General features: G+C 46.2%; 2 protein-coding genes across 2 annotated transcripts in view; one reads left to right on the top strand and one right to left on the bottom strand.

Annotated features, from left to right (window-relative positions):
* stoml2 (stomatin (EPB72)-like 2) overlaps positions 1-20,337 on the top strand; it is a 288,761-nt gene that overhangs the window by 114,578 nt on the left and 153,846 nt on the right. The window lies entirely within an intron of this gene.
* Positions 16,887-20,337, bottom strand: part of LOC114866535 (leucine-rich repeat transmembrane neuronal protein 4) — a 75,878-nt gene continuing 72,427 nt past the window's right edge. The window contains exon 3 of the mRNA XM_029168407.3: positions 16,887-20,337. This exon is cut by the window's right edge and continues 1,475 nt beyond it. The gene's annotated coding sequence lies outside the window, so the exon portion shown is untranslated.

Raw genomic sequence — 20,337 nt, 5'->3', positions numbered from 1 at the left:
CATTTACAACGTGAAACAATTAAAATATGCTTAAGCAACATATAGATTTATCCAAGTGGTCCTTACAGCCAGAGTGCAGATTTTTCTTATTATGAGACGTATGGAACTCAGACGTATCCTGTAGCTCGCACTAATATGTAAAGGGACGATCTTCAAAGCTTCCTTGCAGGGTCTGAAGTAAAGGCTGCAGCATCTCTGTCCTCATTATTCTGATATGATGTTGCCCTAAGACAGATCAGACAGCAGATGCTAACTACGCCACTAAGCCTGAATAAGATCTCTTTTTTGAATTGCTGCCTTGATAATGTTGTTTCAGATATGCTTCATATGATGGTCTTTCTAAGTATAGAAAGTCCCTGGGTTTGGCTGAAAGCCTGGAGGATCAACATTATCATCGTGGCCAGAAAGGAGCTGCCCAGAAGCGGGTCCCGGAGGCCGCCTAATGAGAGGACGGCGCTGAGGGAAGAGGAGCTGGAGCACCTGAAAGGAGCGCCTGCAGTGAGTGTGTTGACACGGCCGCGGGGCCTCTGCAGACAAAGTCGTGACCCTGCTCCGCCTCCCGGCTCGACACAATTGTCGTTTATCCAACATTTTAGCCCCGTAGCTGTGGTCATGTTGACTTAACACAACTTGGCTCCACAGTTAGGCACAATTCCTGAGGATACGTGGTTCATGTGAGAGGATACTGGCCTCATAGCGTCCTGTCTGCTGCGTTATGAGGATGACAGGACGCATCCATTCCTGCAGTGTGTTGTGACGGCTGTGTGGTGGCGTTGCACTGACGAAAGACACTGATCACATCTATTAAAAAGCAAGCTGTCTTTGGTTCATTTTGCAGTAGAACATTGTGCGTGGATGAACTGAAGCTGTGGTCTCCTGCGGTCTCTCTCCCTGGGTGACCTCCTGACCTCCTGACCTCCTGACCCGCAGAGCTCCTACAGCTGCGTGTCCTGCCACATGTGAGCGTGGGGTGGAGTTTCCCTGACGGACGGCGGAAGCGGCCACTCCACCTTTACCTTTACCTTTACCTGCTGCCACTCGCTGCTTCCCTGTGCTGCACCTCCAGCCACCGCTCACCCCCCGACAGAGACCTGACCTCAACCAGGACCATGGTGTCGCACAACAACCTGGAACGCACTGCGGTCAAGACTGTGGAAACCAAACCACATGTACAGCTGTTTGGAGACCAAGTCCGCATCCATCAAGAGAAGCCAACAGAGAAAATACTCCCTCAATTACTCAATTGCTTCCACTGTCTTCTTGGTGCCACGGGCGGTTTTTACTTATTTAATGGGTATCTGTAGTGGAAGTGAGAGCATGTGATGCAGGCACTCATGATGCTGACATGACGTTTCCCTTGGGCGCTAAAAACTTTGTTGTAGCGGCATCATCACAATCTGAACTCGTCTAGTGTTTGATTACGGGCTACATGTTAAATTTAAATGTGATTTGTGTTCAGCCCAGGGTTTGGCAGCGTTCTCTATCAGGGTTACAGCTTCATTATTCAGCAACAGGTCCTGGTGAAACGCTCGTGGCTGCATGTCAAACATTTCACAGATGGCATCGCAAAGGATGAAAAACAAAACCAGACACCAAGTGCTTTGGCTTCACAAATACCAAAATCCACTTGGACGGGTAAATAATCTGTTTGGATAATAGTAAAATCGCTTTAAGATGAAAACTTGGTTTCAAATTAATAGTATTGTGGGGTTGGAATGAGTGCAGGGCAGCCCTCGGTGAAGTGTTCAACAGCATGAATGTTAAACAAATCCCTGTTGAAAGTGAGCCTGCACGTTCAGCAAGTCTGCGCTGAATAAATAAGCCTCAAAACGAGAGCGCGAGGAAGACGCGTGACGAAGGTCATGAGACAGATTCCATGATCTTGCAGGTTCACATTATGCACCCGCGCCTGCTGAGACACCAGGGCGGCCCATTACATGGAATTTAATATAAAGAAAGAAGCAGTATTTCAGGGGCAGAAGCCAAGGCTTTGGCAGGATGGAACCGCATTTCACAGAGTGCTGTGCAACTTTGTCAGGTAAACGTGACTGTTAGGGACAAGCAGAGATTGATGGAGTCCGTTTTCCCCTTGCCTCAGCAGTCTTTGATTTCCACAGCTGAAGGAGGCGGGGGGGGGATGGGAACGCAGCAGGAATGATAGATAGGTCTTCATGTCATTTATATTCCTGGGTCAGTCTATCACACAGCTGATTGAGAGAAACTGAGCGTCGCAGGGAAAAATGGTAAACGTAGATTTACTGAAAATACCTGTTTTCAGACTCTTCTGTGGGAATTCATAGCAGTGTGATGTTTACAGTACATGACGTCTGATGCGTGTGTGAGCGTGTGTTGGACAGAGCAGAGCCGTCCTACTGCTGCCTACAGTGACCAGGCAGCGCATGGAGATGATTTGGTTTCATGGCAAACACGCGTCTCCTCACAATTGCTGCTGCAGAGACGTGGTTTGCTAAAAGCCGTGGGCCCAGACGGAACCAGGCCTGACAGAAGCCAGGGACGCGGCGCCAGAGGAAAACAGCAGCGCCGACTGCATTACAGCGCATGCTTTACGGGCGTTTACGGGTCGCGGTGCCTTAAAGCAGCAGTCAGTCATTGCACCGTGTGTGTTTACAGTAGTGTCTGCATGACCCTTGTGTTACACACCACCAGAATAACACAATGTAACACAGGCTGAAAAAGACCTTAGTCATTAAAATTCTATCAACAGCTATTTACTTTTGTGTCGTATCCTCAACACCTTCAAAAAGCATCTTCAGGCACGTTCGCGGTTTAAAGCGGTGCCTAACAGCATTATATGGTCCTCATGTCAGAACGCAGCGCATGGGCACACGCACGCAGCACCGAGCTACATCCTGCACAGCAGCGCGCTCCTCACTCACTGAGTCCAAGACGAACGAGGTCACCGAGAGTTCAGGTCTGGAGCCGCGTGTGAGTGGAGAACACACACCAGCAGCAGGTTCACCTGGACCCAGCAGACATGATGACACAAACTACACCAAACAGAACTATCAGAACCTCAGAAGAGAGAGTTACAAACTGATCCCAGAGATCCATAATCTGAAGCAATGAGAGAAACAACTTGTTGTTTTAATAGACAGAAACACAATAACACACACAGCTACAATGGAATATAGTCACAAACAGTCGAGATAAATTCACTTCCTTATGATGTAAACTGAGCTAAGAGAAGCTTTCCTTCAGCAGCCTAACCTTAAGAGCATCACTGTGGAGGTTGGAGAAGTCAGAGTCAGAGCATGGAAGCAGCAGAGGAAAGGTTAAGTTTCTATTAGCAGTGACCTCGCAGCTTCAACATGGCCGAAAGTCTGGAAACAGCGAAATAACCCTGATGTGTGAAAGCACAAAGAGCAACGTGGGAAAAAAAGTTAAGTATTTAATAGGTTTCGTCAAGAAAAGCATTAGACGTGTATGAAGGCAGATGCTGCACAGACTCCTGTAACATGATAACATGATCCTCTGTAGGATAAACATCAGAACATGAGATCTGACCCTCTGACACCACGACCGCCCATTACCCAGTTTCACTCATGTCACGGTCGGACTTGTGCTGGTTTTTGACCTTCTGCCTGCATCCAGGTCATCTCTGCAGGAGCGAAGGCTCACGTGATACTTCATGAGGACCCGACTGTCCTCCTCAACGGTTCGGCTTCATAGAGAAGTGAAGGTAAAGTTTAATTGAATGATTACAGTCCATCCAGTCCATCCTCTCATTTTTACTCTTTTGCTCCATGTTCTGAAATAAAACCTGTGTTTGTCCAAGGTCGTCCTGTTTACATACAGTATATTTACACAAGCGACACCAATTAATCATCAACCACAGACGCCTGACTTCCAGATATGCAGCAGTGACTTCCAGATAGGCAGCGATATGGAAATATGAAATGCACAAATCTGTTCACTTGTAAAAACCTGAAAACCCGAAGCTCTGAAAGTTCCAGCGTCATCAGAAGCAGATCTACATCATGCAAACCAGGAAGCAACAATGGAACAGCCACAGTCTCACTGCTCCTCGTCTCTTTAATCAGCCTCCATCTCTTCATCCACTGCCAATACAGCACGTTCCTGACTCATCAGTCACTTCTTATAATCCAGTATTTGTTCAGTGATTGTGAGCGTCTGCAACTTAATTAACTACACTTTCCTCCTGCAGTAAATCTGCCTTTTGTTTGTAGATCATCTCATGTCAACATGAGAGCCTTTCTGGATGTTTGTTCATATAATATCATATACAGTGTGTTTCAGTGCTATATATACTCATACCCCCACCCACCCCACACACACACACACACACACACACACACACACACACCCTTTACTCACGCTCCTTTCAGTTCTCATTTTTCAACCCTCCTCGACTTAACATTTCAAAACCCTTGAAGATCTCTCACTCCCAGATCAAGTGGAGTGGACTCTCACTCAATTGTATTTTTTTTCTTATTCCTTATTCTTCCACTCTCACGCACTCTGTTCCACCCCCCCACGCTCCTCTCCCTTCATGTGTGTAAACCTGGCTGCCGTCCTCTTGAGTGACGTGTCTTTCTATCTCTGATGGATTTTCTTTCCCCTCTGTTCCCTTTGTCTCCTCCCCCTCCACACACACACACACACACACACACACACACACACACACACACATACACACACACACACACACACACACACAGACTCATATTTTGTGTCCTAAAAGCTTCTATTGAACATCTTACTGCAGCCAGGAATCCTCTCCACCGTCACCGTCCACAGCATGTGCCACATATCCCCAATTAACCCTTCATTTCCTCCATGGTTTGCTCACGTAGATTTGCAGTTCAGCACACGGGTTCATATTTACACAGGCAAACAATTAGCGCATTATGCCACGGCTTTATAGCAGCATGTTAAATGACCTGTCATCTGTGTCCGTACAGCCAAATCCTATAGTTCCACAGCCAGGCTAATTCTGTGTAAGCCCATCAATTGGATCCTAGCGATGAGAAAAAAAAAAAACATCAGTTATTTCTGCACGTGCTCATCAGCAAGACACATTAGTCATCTGTGTGTTCATCCATAGACTGTCGGCATCAAGCATTCCCCATAAGTGAGCAGTTTGTTCATATGCAAATGTGACTCCTCTAATCCTCTATTATTCTGTATTTGCATGCTGTTCTGAAAATGCCTCCCCCCAACACACACACACACACACACACACACACACACACACACACACACACACACACACACACCCCAACCTGCCTTTCATCGCACAAAACAAAGGTGTTTACACGATTCAGTGCAGTGACTGCTGCAAGATATTTGAGGCGCTGCAGAGATGCAAATGAGACACCAGTAAAATCCTGTAGCCACTAATCCATTTTCCATGCATATTTACGCTGCGTCGTCTCTTTCATGAATCAGAATAAAATGTCAGGACGTGATAAGGCCTTGTCAGACCCGTACGACGTCTTAAAGCAGGACATCGGACCATAGCACGACATCAAGGTCTCGATCATACGTGCACACGATCACATTAGCTTTTCAATTATTGACGCACTTAAACTTGTGGGAGTCGTGTTTCTCGTCTGTTTGGGGGTAAACATTCCCCATATTTAAGGCGTCCTGCTGAGCTGCATGTACACACCATGACGGCTTCCTTTGAAACGAGGCCTGTGGATCAAACTCACAGTGAAGGACGGGATGCACAGAACTGACTTCCTTAGGATCTATACAGTAAACGCTCCCTGTCAGCAAACACATCATCGTGCTTTTAAACTACTAAATCAAGTCATTTAAGTGCTGCTTCGCAGCACTCATCTGCACACAGCAGCCTGTACTTTGGAAAGGTAGAGTCAAAACGATCAAGGAGGACTGATTTCCTGGCGTTTGATGCAGCGTGAGTCTGTTTTACACCAAAGTGATAGAGGAGCAGAGCCACGCTGTTCTGACATGTCAAAGAATTTCAAAGACGTGTTTGCGCCGAACGTTTCTCTTCTGTTTTATTTTATTAAAGTTGAAATTGCTTCGCTTAAAGCAACATCATAACTTTAAATTTTCTTTAAACAAAAGTGAATCCCATCCTGATTATTTGGCTCTTATTTCTCGTTTTCAGGAAGCTCCTTTGGTTTCTGGCTGTTCCTCCTATTCTTGGGAGCATTGCTGCATATCTTAGTGCTTGGGTTCAAACTCATACATGACTCAATGTTTACTTTTTTCTTTGGTAGAATTATGGAGATCTGGGTTCCAAAACGTTATGCTAGTTATTTCATTTGATGGATAGATGGATAGAAGGGGTCCTGCTTTCAGGCAGGTGCTGCTTTAGGAGTCAACATGTTCTTACCATGTGTCATGCGTTGGCTCTGTGATGGACTGTCGACCTGTTCTCCAGCAAACCCTGAGCCCCTATGAGAATAAAGACGAGGAGGATTGAGTGCGTATTTAGGAAACACGACTCAGAGGGTTTGAAGCAGTCTCAGCAGAACAATCGGCCCCATCGTTGCCAGTTTAGAGGCTCACGTCCAAACTGCTCCATCTGCATCGTCCTCCATTCCTGAACTAATAATTACACCGGCAGGTAGAACTTACTTCATGCAGATTCATTCAAAGCGACAGAAACTGTTGCTATGTTGATATTCTCCCCACGTCCTCCTCAGCAGGTGTTGCTCTGTGTTCGGAGCTGCAGCTCGCTGTCACACAACTGAAAGCAGAACACTTGACAGAAAGAAAATATTCACTCCACCGCTTTGTCATACCTCTTGTTCCACTCATCTGACTGGGATGAGAGCGGGAACGGGGCAACGAGGGGGAGATCTTTGGAATATCTGTTTAACATCCTAATTGGAAATGACAAGCACAGTGGCGCGTTGAGCCCTGCAGGAGAGATCAAAGACGCGGAGTTCCATGAGACACAGCAGTATGGATCAGAACCAAAGCTCATCCTCTCACGCTTCAGCTAATTAACACCTGGCTCATACTAATTAGCTAAACCCACATTCCAGGAAGAGAGTAAAGCTAACGGCGTATGGGATTTACAACAGAATGCTGGATGTGGGTTCTGTCTCCAGAGCTTCTCCGTCTGCAGGTCTAAATGCAGGAGCAGGTGCTCTCCTCTCCTCCCTCTGAGCACACGGGGCCAAATAAAGCTGCAGTCAGTTGTTGGGGACTTCCAGCCAAGAGTCTCCTGTTGCTACTGCTTCCTGCTAAATGGTCCCATCGGTGTTTTCTCCACTGCTCGTGATACGTGTGACACCTCCAGTCAAACGTAATTGCTCCAGTCGCTCTCTGTCGCGCTTCAACAATAACTTCATCAGAACTTGTTCCCATTTCCCACCTTCATGGACTGATGGATTAAACTGACAAGTTTTAGATTTCGAAAAATATATAATGTAGTCTTGACAACCAGTTGGTGGTTATTGTTGCCTTAACAAATGCAACCGAAGACTTTCTTTTCACCAGTTTTACACTGAAGAACTCACTGAATAATCTGACAAACTGTACGTACAGTGAAGGCAGTGACAGAGCACCTTGGTTCAGCAATAAACAGCAATTACTGTAAATGCTACGTGGTGGCGGAACACGCTCATCACACTTTAAGGTCCATCACCTCTCAACAAGCGCTCTGCGAACAAGGAAGAACCTGTGATTATTCAGCCTGCAGAGAAGAAAGCTGCAGCACAAACTGCTAATTTTGATTTAATGGCCCACAGTTTCCCGTAATTAAAGTCTCAAGGTGTAACTTCTGGAGTGTTTCTTTAAGTTCAGAAAGGATATGTTAATGCAGAGAGCTGCAGTCAAAGGCCCGTGTGACCCGGACCCGGACTCATTAAACAGCTGCCAGCGCTGCAGAACTCAGGTTCTGAGCGAGACTCCCGTCGGGAGCGTGAGGTCGTCGGTGTGAGGGCCGTCGGCGCCGCCGCGCGGCTTCGGACCGGTCTGAGCCCCGGAGCAGATCCAGAATTCAAATGACATCAGCTCAGTGTGAAAGCGTCAAACTTTGGCTTCAAAGCCGTGAGCAGCACACGAAAGTGACGTCTTCACTGGCGCGTCAGCGGGAGAAGACGCTATTGTGGCACTGACACTTCAGGTAATGAGGAAAAGTACAGTCATTCTGTGGGCTGATTACACACAGTAATTAAGACACTGATCCTGTAATTAAGCAGCTGCAGGTGCCGTGTGCTCAGAACACGTAGGACATATTTTCCTCCCGTTTTCCCATTCTCTAATTCCTCAGGAGTGATATATTTAGACTCATCTTGGAAGGAGGCCTTACTCTCTCTTTTCCAGTGTCGTGACAAGATTATGAATTTTGGCCGAGTCACTCTTTGAGTCGATGGCGTTCGTCTGTTGCTCCGTCCCGGTCAATCTGTTGAGCTGTTTGTTTGTCCGCTCCCAGTCCTGCCAGCATCCTTCTCCCACTAATCCTTCTCTTTGTCTCCCTTTCTCCACGCTCGCCGTCCTCCGCGGTGTCGGACCGACCCACAGACCCGGCCTGGCTTCAGGGCGGTACTGGTCCCAGCTTTTCTTCAAGTGCAGCTCTGTATTTTAGAGCTAATTTTCACTCTGTCAAGAATCCCCAATCATTCCTGTCGCCACCACTGCAGGGCCGGAAGGTCTGGGCTGAGCTGGAGCATAAAATGTGATGTGGTTAGACAAAATGTCACTGCCGACACGGCTCCTTGACAAGTACGAAGGAAAATTACATGTAGTGGATGAATTGTTCTAACTTCAGCTGAAGTGACAGCTAATCACATGATTGATCTGTGTTTGTGAACCAGTGCCCACACACAATACACAGCAGTACGAGCAGCTAAGTACCTAACAAAGGATTGACTCCGCCCATATAAATAAACACATTTAAGCTACTGTATGAACACATGATATTAATGTCAAATGTCGGTCCCCACTTGAGTGTGTCTGAAAACAGAAAACATACAGTCCCCCCCCCTTTTTAGTGTTTTTCCTTGTATTCTAACAAATTGTTATGCTCCAAGATGGTGGATCGAGCTGGGAATTGACCCTTTGACCCAAGAAGAACCACAGAATCAATGACTGACAATTCTTTAATGCAAAACATAACACAACCAAACCCAAACACTCAGTTAACCAAAGCACGCTCCCAAAACAGGAAACCGAGGACCAGGCGGCCGAAAACCCCCAGAACCCAAAAAGTAGAACCTGGTACCTTTAACAGCAGGGGGCGATTATCAGACGGAGGCAGGTAATGAGAGACAGACGGGAGATCAGGAAGAGGGCGTGGCTTAAAGCAGAGGACATGGTCATGGGAACGAGTGTGTGTTCATTTATTTATTCATTTATCAAAAATGTTACGTACGTCTTACACCGTGCATGAGGCGCTGCTAAAGGCTTTAGACAAACTATGAACTGTGATCACTGGTCAATTTTAGGTTTCATGCTCCAAAGACATTTTTATAACCTGAACTCGAGGAAAATCAGTCACGATTCAGTTTGAAGGTAAACGCTGGAAGAAAACAATGATCCTAAATTATGAGATCGTTGAAACAATCTGCTCATTATTGTAGTATTACTGGAAAGTGGCTGCTTTGATGGAGCAGCCCGACGTGTAGCCAGCATATTTAAGCAACGCCATCGTACTAATAATGAGTGGATAAACTTCAAACAGGCTAATAAATCAAAGACAGCAGGGAACTGTATAATAATAAAAGCTGGAGAATTACAGAACAGTGGGTCATGCCACCAGCGGAGCGTTTTTTTATTGCAGCTGAGGCATATATGAGGAGGTATTATGGATCTGGATGCGTTGTGCTGCTGCAGCTTATTGAGCAGCATTATTGCTCCAGTAAATATAGCGAATGGAGGAGGGATGGAATAGTAATGACTGCCTCTTCAATGAGCTCCATGCACGGTGCAATCACATTAATTGAAATATCTAATGCACTTTGAATTATTGCAGTTCGCAGCAATCGCATGAGAAGTGACTACAGTAAGTAACTAACCTGGTCTCTCGCAGGAGTTCGTGTACTTGTAAATATGTCACAGATCCAGGGCTCTTTGAAAGTCAGGCTGTCCAAACAAGAGCCTTCCTCCGTTTGATAGCGGTGTTCAGTCTAAGCTTTGCAGCTGCTTAAATGCTGAAGTGATGAGAGCTGAATTCTACTTGTTACTCCCGGGAGGCTCGGTGCAGTTCTTTAGAAGTTAGCAGCCTTGATGCAAACAAGAGCTTTACCAAAAATAACATGCCACAAACTTTCAAAGACAAAGTTCTTCTGTGTGTTTTTTCAATTGAGGTTCAGATCTATTTCCTGCATTGAGTTGGTACATTTTTAGAGAACCGGGTTTGACTAGAAAGAAAAGCGACAAGGACTCTGGAGTTGTGTGTTGGCACAGACAGATTTAGGACAAAGAGGGATTTGGACCCTTGAAGATGACCAAAAGTGAGCTGGGAGCTGCAGCGTGGATCAGATGCACTCTGTGAAACCCCCTGATTTCATTTCCAGCCACAGCGGATGCTGCGTGTGTAACGCGCACACACCAGAGGCATCTGATCTAACCCTTCCTGCGTTGTCCTAACTACACGAGGGACAAGACACGAAGCCGACTCAAAAAGCCCAGCGACACATTCATCGACATCCAAAGGGAAATATAAAACCCAGCGCGTTAAGGGCAGTAAATGCATCTTCTACAACAACATACACAGCAAATGCAATTGTATAAAAGAGATTCTCAGCATATTCTGCAGTATCGCTGAATATTCTCAGTCTCTGAGCTCCACAGAAGTCAGGGGGTCAGGGCTGTGCAGCTTCCTCATGGTGCTCATGGACGTTTCCTCCCATTAGACCCCCGCTGGCACAGTCACCGCCCTGCAGAGACCAATGTGCCTTGATAAATTCCGCCTATTATGCAGACAAATTAGTGGCCTGTTAAAGCTCTTCACTGTACTATTCGGTGCTGGCTGAGAGCAGGATTTCTGTCATTACCCTGCTTAAATGCCATTTTAGAAGCCTTAACAGAAAGAAAATCTGGGGAGGATGGAAATGAAAGAGCTCTAAGTAAATTAGATTGACCCTCAGGACCGCGTGCAGCAGAACAAGACTTTTGATTTGACTACATGTGCCAAGCAATAGAAGCGGTTTGGGCATCAGACGTGTTTATTATCAGGCGGGTTCACGGTGCTGGACTTACTTCAGTGTTTCAGCTCGATTGCTGTTTTGTGCCGGTTACAAGATTCACTCATGCGTCTTGATATTTGACTTTCCCCAAACAAGTCTCTCCTCATTGGCCCTTTGAGAAACACGAGAGAGTGTGTGATGGAAATGAAACGTACAGTAAATGGAGCATAAGTAAGAATGCCCTGCTTTAGTTAGCATTCAGCATTTAGCAAATTATGCATCTGAATTTCTCACACTGGGCTACAATGCATAATATTCCAACAGATATTATTCCTCTAGGAATGAGAGACGTATCAACAAATAAACACGCTCGGCTCCAGTTGAAACGAAAATACATCCAGAGAGTCATTTTCAGTCACAACAGCAATTTATTTAATTATTTTTTTTGCATATTTTGTTAATTCGTTGGCTGCAAACCTGCGAGTGTGTGGGAAGGCACAGTGGTGCGGCCCAGGTTGTGTTTATGCAGATCAGTGGATGCTTGTTTCCAGCGCTGGCCAAAAAATAAGAGCAGGCTTCACAACTAACCACCACAAGAATGTCCTCAAAGTATAATATCAAATAAAACGTAATATAGACTGAAAAATCAGTAGATGTACTGGTGACAGGATGCACAGGCTCATTTTGAATACAAAGAACAACACTAAGTATTGATTGCCAAAAGTTTTGGGTACATTTTACCTAAAGATGCTTAGGAGTCATTTCCATCATCAGCTCTTCTTTAAGTCAAAGTTGCTGATCAATAGACATTATGTGTGCTTCACTGAACGCGCGGAAAATCCCATCATTTATTCACACAGAGCTCGTCGGCCTTTTACTGTAGCAGCAGTAATGGGACTTTGCTGAAATTGAAAAGGCAGACTCACATATACAGTTCGTCTGGGCCGCGGGTGGAGAGAAGCCAGCCCAGACATGCTGTTGCACAAGAGGCACTTAATGCCAGGAATAAAACTGAAATCTGAATACAGGCACGAATCAGGTCCCTCATTAAATTCCCACCGCGAAGACCCAGCTGAACTCCGGATTGTAGCCTTAAAATATTCACCCCCTCTCGAGGATTCAGAGAACCGAGGTCACAGATTTATCAAAAAGCTACGACTAAGTATATAAAGGTGGGATTATGTAGACGCCTCACTCTTCCATCTTCTCTCCTCCTGCGCCTTTACAGTTCTATTATCTGTAATGCCGGTCAAGTCTCCTAAAGACAAGTTTGAACAAAATGATTGATTTTAAAGTGTTTTATAGAGGAGAGGAGATAAACAACGCACAGACACTCAGCCAATTTGCTCATGTTCTGGGCACTGGACCAATTCAAATGATGGCGGCTGCTCCGGCCATTTGTACTCTCATTCCTCCCTGCTTCTCCTCAGCGATGCTGCCTGGCCTCTTCCTTGACCTCCAGCGAGCGCAGTCTGTCTGGGGATTTCAAACTCAGAACAATTTGACAGATATGTGACGCAAGCACACACAAGCCAGAGCGTTTATTTCGTCCAGAATTCAGTTACAGCCCGAGACCGGGGGGTGAAACCCAGCAAGTTTCACATTTATTGTACAACTGAAGCTTTGCACCTTAATGCTTCGGTATATACCAAACATTGCAGTTACGGTGGATTAGATGCTGCAGCCGAGGCCTTTGGGGCCCTGAGAGCCAGACAAACCCGCAATGCAAATCATTCAAGCAGCTAACGTAGCCTGGAGCAGAGTTAAGAAGCCGAGCTCACGGGTCAGAGGTCAGAGGTCGAGGGTCAGGTCCACGTGTGGTCTTTAAAAAAACAATTTACAGTAAATTAGGTTTCAGTTGGCAGTCAGTTCATAGTATCTGAACTGTATGTTTATTTACCAGTTGAGCAGGAATTTAAAGCCTCATTTGTCTTACTGACATCTCACTTTTGCCCTTGTGCCTACTTCATACGTTATATAATTAAACAAACAATATCTGAAATATAAACTGTGACGTGTAGTTCGATGTGCAAATTTACTGTTTGTGAGCAGAATTGGCCAGTTTCCACCCTGCGGTGCGTGGACCCGGGGGATTATTGGACGAATGCTGTTGCACCTGATCGTGTTTAAGCTATTTATGTACCATACAGAAACTCAGCTCGCTGTTCTATGCTCCACTTTGCTTTGTTAAGTTGTAATGAAGTCTTTGCCTCCCTTGCAAGACTAAAGGCCTTACCCAGCGTGTGTGTGTGTGTGTGCGTGTGTGTGTGTGTGTGTGTGTGTGTGTGTGTGTGTGTGTGTTCAGCCTCGACAGCCTCACCAACAGAAAGAAGCACCAATTTAGACAAAAGTGGTTTAAGTCAGAGAAGAGAGGTCCAGTTCTGTGTGATTGCACCCCATGAGAAACACTAAAACATCCACATGAGGGGGTAAAAGATGCCTCATACAGAACAAAAGCCAGAAAAGCGAGACAGAAAAAAGGCCCACGAGGAAGAACTCAACCCGCGGATAAATCACTAGGCTTCTGGGAGCGGACAAGTCGTTTTCCAACATAGTAAAGATGAATAGAAACCATTAATGGTTGTGTTCAAGGTGGTTCCGATTCAAGAAGAGATAAAACCGGAGGACGTTACAGGTAACGAGTGATGTCCAGCAGGTGAGTGGAGGCACTGGTGGGAAACTGGGACAAAAAAAAGCCGCCTGCAACAAAATTAGCAAGAAGTATCAGGCAGATTGTGCCGACTGCACTAATTGCACCACGGTTAATTACACTATGCTAATTCCATTGCATTACTTAAACCCAAGCTTTCAGGCTCACAGCTTGGCCTCGGGATCGTGAACCCTCACCGCGATGCTTCTCCTCCTCCACGGCACCGGCGGGAGCTGCTGATTGGTCCTCTGGAAGAAACACCGGGTAAAGATTTATTAAGCGCGAGTCCAGGAAACCTGCAAAGCGCAGCAGACAGTGCAGCCTGTTATCTTCACAGAATGGCTTGGTGCTGCGGAGGGAAAGCCCGGCTTTAAGCTCCCGCTGGCACTTAGCAGGCAGCGTTTGCCCTCCTGTCTGTGTGATTCTCTGAGAGGAAAACCTGCGGAGCGATGTTTGCTTTCTGTTCATTTTTGTATCGATTCTTCATCTCTTTCTTCTTGTTATCAAAACCCATCAGCAAAACTAAACTCTATCTATTCTTAATATGAAAAGCTTAAAAGCTTTATATTGTGCCATAACCTTAAGGAATAGAAACAGAAAACACCAGCAGAACCTCTAAAAGAACAGCCGACTGCTCTTTTAATGGAGACGACACGTGCAGCAAAGCGCCGAGGGGGGGCGGCTCCTTCGGTCGCTCACAGAGACCAACAATGTGGGTCCAGACTGGGCAGCGCAGCGCTGAAAGGCTGTGTGAGGACGTCTCACAGCCCCAGGAGCTCCATTACCCACAGAGGACGTAGGAAAAGCAGAAATCTGCGGAGAGGAAGAGAAGGAGACAGAGAGGTGCAGTTACAAAACACAGAGAAACAAGCCAGAGTGTCTCAAAGCCTCGAATTTCCCCACTCGCTTCAAGTAGAGAGCTTTTCAGGCCTACGACACCATCCCACTGCTTTCAAAGGTCACTGAGAATCAGACACCGCACACTTAAAGCCACCGGACTCGACCAATCAACCCGCAGCCACGGGCGGCGCGGCGGTTTTTACGGCGCCGGAGACGAGGTGGGCTGCGCGCAATCAGCTGAGAGAGCGGCCTCTCGGACCCTTTTAACCTTTCAGACGCTGCGCCTTCGCACAGGGAACACTGGTTTCCTTCCAACGGGCCAATTGGGCGTTTTAGAGCAGATGGAGCTCACGCATTTCAGTTCATGAACTATCATGCAAAAATACTTTTATCAATAAAGAATCTAAATACTTCTTTTATCAGTGTCTGCATGTTCAGAACGTCACGTTTTCTTCTTCATGTATTACTGTATGTTCATTAATTAGTTACCGCCTGTACCCGCTTGAATTCGTTACCTCCACCGTGATGAGAGACAGACTCACGTGTCGCCGTTTGCGTGGACGTTGTTCCGGAGGCGTGTGATCATCACAGGAGACGGTAAAAGACAGCGGGACCTCCTGTCCTGAATCCGCCTCCAGCCGGACTCAGAGCCGCTGTCATGTTCCTCCGAGGCGCTGACGCCGTGATGAGTGCATGTGAAGTGACAGCCGGCTGCACAACACGTCTCCCGTCTCCGCGACACTGACGCCGCGGCGGCGCTGAGGGGATTTGGTTCCTACGAATAAGTCAAGGCGTGCGTCAAGTGCACTTCCTCGCTGAGCGAACGTCAGCGCTGTCTCCCAAAAGTTTGTAAAACAAACACTAACTCTGAAATCTGGGTTATGTGGCTGCCGTTCGCGTGCTTTTCGTCGGTTTGGTTTTTTGGTGACTCACAGCGAGGACAGGCGTCGATGATGATGGAGAAGCATCTGAATGGACACTGAGAACGTTCAGTCGGAACAGGGGTTCCACTCTTCAAGAACGCGCTACCTGATGAAGACCGGAGAGGTCTGGGCTCACAGTATCTGGACCCAAACAGCATTGGATTATGTGGCACACGTTTCAAACTCACGTAGTTTGAATGAGCTCCGTGCACAGAAGTGCACCTCAGCTCGTGGATGTGTTGGTGTTTAGACCAGCCATGAACCTGCGGCGTCGTCTCGCTGCATCGGCAGGTTCGAAAACACCACTTTTGTCTTGAATTCCTCAGAAGCTCCAGCAGCCGGGGAGCGACAGTCTCCTCGCACACTGTGAAGGGACTGTCACAGTGCGATCACGCTGGCGTCTGGCGTTGCATCTTCTTCGGTGGTGCTCTTTGTGGATGGCGTTGCTATTTTGAGGGAGCCTAACCACAGGCTGTCAGCAGGACCGCTTGCCTCTCCCTGGACCCTGTGATTGTAGTCATGCAGGTGGTGAAAAGTCCAGATTACACTCATTACTAAGAATGTGTTTAGATGTTTGTTGAGCGTTAAAATAGCTTCCACTTGTCCGGTAGAGACGTCCCTTCTGCATCTCACCATGACTGAAGGGAACCTCCTCTAATCCCTAAATCCCTAAATTGTATCAGAGAATTAAGAAGACTATGATGACGCTTGCAGACAATGTACATATATACAGTATATATATCAAATGTGCCTCTGCTACAGTATACGACGTCTGAAACCTCCCTCCAAAGCTCAGAGCTTGGAACATGCTGCAGAAACAACTGTGCAATAAAACATGAGGCCTTTTTTTAAGGGCTAAATCATGAACAGCACTAGAAGCTGAAGCAGTGAAGAACCTGCACTCTGGGTAAAAGCATTAATTAGGCACGAACAGCCTGTTCAGAAGGGTTTCCCCTCAATTCTGTTTCCTTTTTCAATTTGTACACACACCTCCTTCCTTCTGATGTACTTTGTTTTAAGAATCAGAGCCTGGAAGACAGAAAACACAGCACAACTGTCATCTGACAAATAGGCGCTTTTGTGGAATATTGAACAGCACATTAAGCATCACTGTAACACAACTGCTCCTGTATAGTTGTCTTATCCACAGTGTGTCACTCTGACAAAAACAAGGCGTAGAACTCGTCTCGTCTGCGCTTGTTTATATGTTCTGTGATGAGACAACAACACAACAACAAAGAGAATAATCAAAATCCCCCCAAAAACATATTATTGCTTTGATATCATGAGTTAAATCCTGAAGAGTACGACCCATAAGTAAATGCGTTGATGTAAAATGAGTTTCCCTTGAAAACATTCCACAAAAGAAGACTCCGCTCCCATCTTCAGATGTTTATTTCTGATATCATCATCAAAATTTTTACAAAACATTTTCTGACAATAATATACTCAAAGAAGAGCCATGTTTTTGCGCTTGGACCAGGTCTCCACAAAAATGCTTTAGGTCTGAATACAGTAAAAAGAACAAAAAGAAAAAAGAAAGAAGAAAAAAAAACAAACAAAACAAAAATAAACAACAAACCAACTACCAAAGAAAACAATGCAGCGCATATTTACATCCTGCAGAAACCAATGCTGTCTGCAGGAAATGGATGAGAAGGAAACAGCGGGGGTCAGTGGTTTGAAAAGCATTTAGACGGCAGCAGAAATGGGGAAAGTGCTTCGAGCTTGCAAGAAAAGCCTCATTTTGATATTGCTTTCTGTCTGTTTCTCTACCTTCTCTCTCGCTGCAGCCCATTTAAACGATATAAAAAAAAAAACAAAAAAAAAAACATTTACAATCCTTTTTCTTTCTCTGCTCACATTAAATCCAATTACAGGCCTAAACGGGCTTCGTCAGACCGACCAAAAGCGTGTTTCCCTGACGGAGGTTAATGAGCGCCCCTCCCTCTCCGTCCCCTCTGACACGAGCAACGGCAGAAAAACAGAGTCAGGACAATATGAGTCGGAGGTTAAAGACTTGCTGCTAATGCGAAGCAGCGTGGAACAATAACAATCAATTGGGACCGGGCCTGGACATCATTAATGGAGATGTTGGTGCAGAGGAGGTAGAGGAGAAGGTGCCGCTATAGATACACACTCACACACCTGGCGTTCCGGGCTCCGACTCACTATTATTTCCTCCCACTTTGCCGAGCGCACACATAGTGATGACACAATAAAAAGAGGACGTCAGTTTGGGAATGTCGCGTTGCAGATGGGTGCGTTAGCATGTTTGTGTCCTGCTTAGCTGCCGGATATGTGCTGACTCCGTGTGCTGTGTGGCCTCAACCAGCGCTACCTGCTGGGTGAGACACAGATGTGGAGGAGGAAAAGCTGCAAACCCGCGTCTGGCTCCGAATTAATTCCTCCAATCTATTTATCAGGTAATGGATTAGGAGCCGCTGAGGCCTTGCTGAACGGGAACGGACCTGCGAGGACCCTGGGATCATTTGTCAAACGTGTGTTGCCTGTCCGTGTTTACGTGTGATGGATTGTGGGCTGATGTGACCGGTGTCTGTTTAGGTGTAGGTGTGTTTCTCTCCACCGAGCGCAGGACGTATTGGCCTGAGCGTGTGGCGACACTTCCCACTGTTCTGGTTCGGCTGCTTGTGTCTCCTCCTTCACTTTGCCGTCACGTTTGTCCGTCTGCATCCTCCCTGTTGCTCAGCATCTCCCGCTCTCCCTCTCATCTCCTCCCTCTCTCTCCTTTCAGATTTGCGTTTAGCTTCTCCTCTGAGCATAAACACTGAAAATATGAAAGTTTTCTCTGCAATTTTTTCAGACCTTTCTTCACCCCACCCCAAGCAAAAAGAGAAGAGAGGAAAAAAAAGCACAAAAGAAATAAAAAGTGCTCCCAGTGGGGACCAGAGCCCAAACGGAAGCAGAGAAGAGTGGCGTGGAGCTCGGGGTGTACAAAACCATAAACAAACAAGGCAAACGGGGAAAATAAAGGCTGCTGGCGTCGCGGGGCTCGCACAGACGGTCCTGGAGTTCAGCTCCAACATGCATCATTAGCATGCAGCGCCTGTGCTTCCAGCTCTCTGATGGCAAAGGAAACGGACAAAAGACTAAATAATTACTGGCAGCCGGATTCCAGCATTCCGCTGAACACATCTGATTTTATCAGGGAGGTAGTCGAGATTAATCAATCCCTTATTAGTAGTTGATTTAATTGTGAACATACACAGATTTTATTAGCATTTTGTAATTACACATGAAGGGCAAAGTAGCTTTGATCATTGTGTTTGGACTGAATTGAAGCATTATCGCTGTTCTGAAAACTGAAGTAATTACTACATATGGGGAGCTGAGCGCTAGCAGGAGACTATTAAAGGGAAAAGTCTGTCTCTGGAGTAAGTGCCCGACACGAGCCTCTCTCTCAGCTCAACAGCCTATATAGTGCCAGGGAAGTCTGCTTTAGACGAGACAGGGGCAGGACGGGTCAGCAAACAAGTTGCTTTAAAATCACTGGACTCGTCCGTGACATGTGGTTCTGGTTCTAGGGCACTTCAGACAGGAAATATCTCCCACACTGTTTGTCTCTGGTTCAGTGCTCCTCCCTAACTGGGCAACGCTTCCCGAAATATCAGCATGCGGACAGGAATAGAACATCATTAAACAGGTTCACCCGAGTCACCAAGAGGCAGACAGAAGATTCAGGCCAAGGAGTTAGCAGGGGTGATATAGAGCAAGGCAAGACAATACATGGAGAGAATCGAGAGAGCTCCCATTATAAAGACATTGGCACAGCTGCTATTACAAAGTAAACTCCACCAGCACTATTAAGCAACCGTACTGAGCGAATCCACTGCATTTTATGCAATGTCCTGTACATGAAGGGCACCGAGCCCTTCTGAGTCGTGGAACCATGGAGACTTTTGGGTTATTTGTTGTTCTGGGCTGGATTTGGGTACAAACATAAACTAAATAATGGCACATCAAAAAAAGAGACACTAAAATCATCTTTGACATGTTGAACTTATAGCACACGCCTCCTCCCCTACGGCCGATTGTGTTGGATTACCTAAACAGAGGAGTGGTTGGTGGATGCAACCTGCAACACATCGTGTGGCAACTCTCAACTCAGAACACAAAGAAAATGGATTGATTGGACGTCCGACACTTGACACATGTCACATCAACACAGCTCCCAGTCTCACCTCCGTTAAAACGACTGGATTTGAGAAATAACCTTATTAACAGATTTTTTTTCCTTTTTTTCTGAAATGGTAGAATAGTGACGGGAGCAGATAGAAAAATATTTATCGTCGAAACAACAGGAGCGTTGCAGCAGGAACCTCTTCACCCAGTCGCCGCGGAAACAGGTTCCCCTGGAGAGTCAGTAAGGCTCCTCTTCTGGTCACAAGCAGTGTGTGTTTCAGAAGAAGTCGAGTTCATACTTTTTCATAATTACTGTAAAGATTGGCTATTTACATGATAAATAAGTTCTATTTGATTCTGTCTTATAGAATTTCTTGACATCATCTTTGTACACATCAAAAACTGTCTCCTCAGTTCCGAACCCAAAGACAACGAAACAAAACAAAACAATAGATTTGCCTATTTTTTTTTCCGGTTCAGTCTGTTGACGACGTGCCCACTTGGCGTGAGGACATTTTTGGCCCCTTCGTCTGTGAGTCAATCAGTTGCGCTGTGGGACGAGCGAGCGCAGCTTCCACATCTCCTCCGAGTCTGACCACTGACATGTAATAACCAACCTCGGCGCTCTGCTTGGATTAAGCTGGGATGAAATTCCAAAGGCCGACGCGGCCAAATCTGAAGTCTT

This window comes from Betta splendens, chromosome 12, assembly GCF_900634795.4.
Source record: "Betta splendens chromosome 12, fBetSpl5.4, whole genome shotgun sequence".
NCBI lineage: Eukaryota > Metazoa > Chordata > Actinopteri > Anabantiformes > Osphronemidae > Betta > Betta splendens.
The sequence above is the reverse complement of the archived record's forward strand: the minus strand, read 5'-3'. Positions and strand labels throughout refer to the sequence as shown.